Below are 5,129 nucleotides of genomic sequence, written 5' to 3'. Positions count from 1 at the left end.
TTCTTCAGAACTCGTCATTGGTGCATCCGTACATCAAGATACATAAGGAGTTCTTACGATCCAAGTTTCTAGGGAAGACTGAAGCTTGGATTAGGCGTCAGCACATGGAAAGTTTCAGTGGTTGGTTGTGAAAAGAATGTCAAGGCGATGATAATATTGATGAGCAACTGTATTTGTTGGCTAGGCAACCATCATGGCATATCCTCACGTACCAAGGGTACGAGATAAATGGGAATACATTTTACACAGTTGCCCAAGATAAAAGGAGCACCAATCAAAATAGTGGTGTTCGCATAGATGGCACAGATCCAAATGGGAATATACAAACATATTATGGCCGCATAGAAGATATATGGGAACTAGACTACGCACCTAATTTTAAAGTTCCTTTGTTCCGGTGCCAATGGTTGAAGCTGACCGGAGGAGGGGTAACAGTCGACAAAGAGTATGGAATGACAATAGTGGACCTCAACAATATTGGGTACAAAGACGAACCATTCGTCCTTGCTGCCGATGTGAGTCAGATGTTCTATGTGAAAGACATGTCTACAAAATCAAAGAGAGGAAAAAATGAAGACATCAACTCAATGATCAATGAGCCAAAGCGCCACATAGTTCTTTCTGGGAAAATAAATATAGTGGGAATTGAAGACAAGTCAGACATGTCAGAAGATTATGAAAGAAATGTCCAAATTCCACCCTTCATAGTGAAGAAAGATCCAAGCATCATATTAAATGATGAAGACACTCCATGGTTACGACAAGATCATAACTAAGGGTCATACGTCAAGAAGAAATTCACTGTTGTGCCCGCATGATACAACGATGCACTGTTGTGACATAGTTTTAGAAAGTCTATATGAGATTCAAGAATTTATGACTAGTGTTTGATAAAAATTTCTCAAATGGGAAAATGAGCTATGTAACAATTGTAGATCTTTCTGAGTTGATCAAACTTGGTATTCAGAGTTTTTTCATCTGAGGTCATTTAGTGTCTCATTTGAGCAAGTTTGACCAAGTCAAATTTGGTCAAATGAAAAAACAACACTTTGACTCTAGTATTATGAACTCTAAATGACTTCAAATTGAAAAGTTTTGAATACAAAGTTTGTTAAAATCATCAATATCTACAATTGTTGTTTTTGTCAACTTTCCATTTGAGATAGTTTGGACGGTTCAAATTTGTGATTTTTAAATTTCGACGCCTACAAACTAGTTTTCGGAACCCTAGATTGTCTTAAATTGAAAAGTTTTGATTACCAAGTTTGTTCAGCTCATCAAGATCTACAATCCTTATATAGGCCATTTTTTCATTTGAGAATGTTTGAACAAAGTGTAGTTCAAATTTCACAAATGTGTGACATAGTTTTAGAAAGTCTATATGAGATTCAAGAATTTGTGACTAGTGTTTGATAAAACTTTCTCAAATGGGAAAATGAGCTATGTAACAATTGTAGATCTTGCTGAGATTATCAAACTTGGTATTCAGAGTTTTTTCATCTGAGGTCATTTAGTGTCTCATTTGAGCAAGTTTGACAAAGTCAAATTTGGTCAAATAAAAAAACAACACTTTGACTCTAGTATTATGAACTCTAAATGACTTCAAATTGAAAAGTTTTGAATACCAAGTTTGTTAAAATAATCAAGATCTACAATTGTTGTTTTGGTCAACTTTCCATTTGAGATAGTTTGGATGGTTCAAATTTATGATTTTTAAATTTCGACGCCTACAAACTAGTTTTCGGAACCCTAGATTGTCTCAAATTGAAAAGTTTTGAATACCAAGTTTGTTCAGCTCATCAAGATCTACAATCCTTATATAGGCTATTTTTTTATTTGAGAAAGTTTGAACAAAATGTAGTTCAAATTTCACAAGTGTGTGACATAGTTTTAGAAAGTCTATATGAGATTCAAGAATTTGTGACTAGTGTTTGATAAAACTTTCTCAAATAGGAAAATGAGCTATGTAACAATTGTAGATCTTGCTGAGATGATCAAATTTGGTATTCAGAGTTTTTTCATCTGAGGTCATTTAGTGTCTCATTTGAGCAAGTTTAACCAAGACAAATTTGGTTAAATGAAAAAACAACACTTTGGCGGGCTGCAAAAATTTCAGGCCTTCAGTCCCGGCCCAGGCCAGGAACCGGGACTAAAGGGTGGGCGGAATTTCCCACCCAAAAATACCTTTAGTCCCGGCTGGTAACACCAACCGGGACTAAAGATCCTTTAGTCCCGGCTGGTAAGCCGAGCCGGGACTAAAGGGTTGGACCTTTAGTCCCGGTTCGGCTTACCAGCCGGGACTAAAGGATCTTTAGTCCCGGTTGGTGTTACTAGCCGGGACTAAAGGGTCCCGGCCTATATATATCGAACGGTTCCTCTGTTCATCTTCTATTTTTTGATCTAACGTCGATCTTGTCGTCTCTGCCGCGCCGCCGCCATCGTCTACCCCCGCTCGCCCTCGTCGTCGAGCCCCGCCCAGCGGCCGTCGAGATCGTCTCCGACGTACGTCGTCCTCGCGCGGCTCAGCTAGGCCCCGTGGCCGGCCAGCACGCCTGGCCGCCATGGCGCCCCTAGCCTGTTGCTAGCTATAGCGCTCGGCCATATTTTTTTAGATACTTTTTTAGATAGTTTTTTTAGATAGTTTTTAGGTAGTGTTTGATATATATGTTAGATTAAAATGTATTAAAATTTAATTAGTAGTTTATTCTTTGATTTTTAGATAGATTTTGATATATGTTAATTAGATTTAAATGTATTAAAATTTAATTAGTACTTTATTTATATAGTTTTTTAGATAGTTTTTTATTATAGTTTTTGATATATTTAGTAATTATTATTCTATCTCTCTCTCTATATGTGTTAGATTTAATTTTGATTTAGTAATTCTATCTATGTATATATGTTAGGTTTAATTAGATTTAGTAATTAATTCTATCTAGAGATTCTATATGTATACATATATATGTACTTAATTATTTCTATGTGTATATATACATGTACTTAATTATTTCCATGTGTTGAGAGAGAGAGAAAATTGTATCTAGAGAGACATTCTATGTGTTATCACATGCATATCTAGTGATATATACATATGCACTTATTCTATGTGTTGAGAGAGAGAGAGAAAATTGTATCATTCTATGTGTATATATACATGTACTTATTTCCATGTTTTTGGATCGAAAGTGTTTTTTATTCGATTCCAAAGCCTATACCTTATTATTGTTTATTCTTATGAAATATTATGTGTTATTATATTTAATTGGATTTAGTAATTCTATATGTGTTATCACATGTACTTATGTTATTTGCCATAGTAATTCTATCTATGTGTTATCTTGAAGATACAAATGGCTGCTCCGGATGATAACTTGAATGATGACATAATGGCGAATATTATCAACGCCGGCACCAATGTGGATGTAGATGACATGAGTCAGTACTTTGCTGATTATGAGGATATCCTGAATATCCCGGTGGTTGAAGATCAACAAATTGTCGCGCAAGAAAATACTGGCGAGGTATATTCGATTATCTATCATCTCTTATAGATGCATGCGTACGTATATTTGTTGTTAATCGTTGTGTTTCTACTCATGTAGCCGGTCTCTGGATCTACATCAACCACCGGCAAGAGTAGGAAAGTCCGAGGGCCAAAAAAGCCATTAGAGGGCCGTTTCATAATATCAGAATTCGACACCGACACCGGCAAACCATTGGGACCACATGCTCAGACATATGTCAATCAATGTGGGTTTATTGTAAGGGATAGGATCCCAGTTAGTGCTCATGAATGGAAGCAGAAGATATCCACTCCTAATGTTAGTTTTGTATCTGATCGTGACAAGAACCTAGCTTGGAGAGATATCACTCAGCATTTCACATTACAAGCAGATGATGCTTTGAAGGAGCTAGTGAGGGATTGGACAATGAAGAAGATGGCAACATTGTTCCAGAGTTGGAAGAAGACATTGTATAAAAAGTTTATCTTGAAGAATGAAATGCCGAATTTCAATGCTAAGGCGTTTGTCAAGTTGGAGTCCCATTGGGATGACTTCGTATAATACAAGACATCTCAAGAGAGTGAGGAACGTGTGATGAGGAATCAGCAGAATGCCCGACAGAAGCAATACCATCATCGCATGGGATCAGGTGGTTATAGGAGTGCTATTTCCAAGTGGCAGAACCTAGAAGCAGAGATTACTGCCAAGGGAATCATACCTGAAATAATAGAGAAGAACTGGCCTCAACGCGCGAAGAATTGGTTCTACGCTCATGGGGGAAGCCTAGACCCAGACACTGGCAAGCTAATTTTTGGCCAAAAAATTGAGAGAGCAACACAGAGACTAGCTCGTGCTAGGGAAGAAGCTGATAGTGGTGTTTTCAAGCCCAACAGAGAAAAGGATGAACTGACATATGCCCTAGAGAATCCTGAACATGGTGGTCGAACAAGAGGCTATGGGGCGGTTCCGTGGCTACAAGCATTCCCAACAGACAAGGATACCTACAGAAGCCGCCAGAGAAAGAAGGATGAGGAGGCATACTGAATCCGTGTATTGGAGCAATTTGTTAATGAGTCACGACAAGCATTGCTTGAATCACGTGAACGAGAAAAATCTCTTAAGGCAAGAATGCAGGAGGAGATCAAGAGGCAAGTGCAGCTAGCAATGAGTCAAATGCAATCACAATCAACGCCAGGAGTCACCATTAGCCCTGTTGGTCAGATGAAAAGCAATTGTGCTTCCACGAAGTTGCCAGTTATTCAAGGTGACGCTGGGTTGTGCTTCCCTGTTGATGACATTACCGAGCCTCTAACAACATGTGAGCTGCACATTCCAGATGGTAATAATGCATCAATCATGGTGGCTGTCGGGGTTGTATCTCCAATAGATCGAACGAAGACACCAAGAAATCCATGGGTCAGTTATTCAACCTGGATATGCTAGCGTCTCGGTCGATAGAGTGCTCAAAGGTTACAACAATGTTCCTCTTGACATTGAAGGCGGTGATGGGGAGAAGACACTAGGAGAAGCAGAGAAGACATTTATTCAATGGCGCAAATGCTTCATCATCATTCCTGGGGCGCCACCGCTTCCCCTACCTCACCCTAGGTACGAATGAAAGTGAAT

This window comes from Miscanthus floridulus, chromosome 15, assembly GCF_019320115.1.
Source record: "Miscanthus floridulus cultivar M001 chromosome 15, ASM1932011v1, whole genome shotgun sequence".
NCBI classification, from domain to species: domain Eukaryota; kingdom Viridiplantae; phylum Streptophyta; class Magnoliopsida; order Poales; family Poaceae; genus Miscanthus; species Miscanthus floridulus.
The sequence above is the reverse complement of the archived record's forward strand: the minus strand, read 5'-3'. Positions refer to the sequence as shown.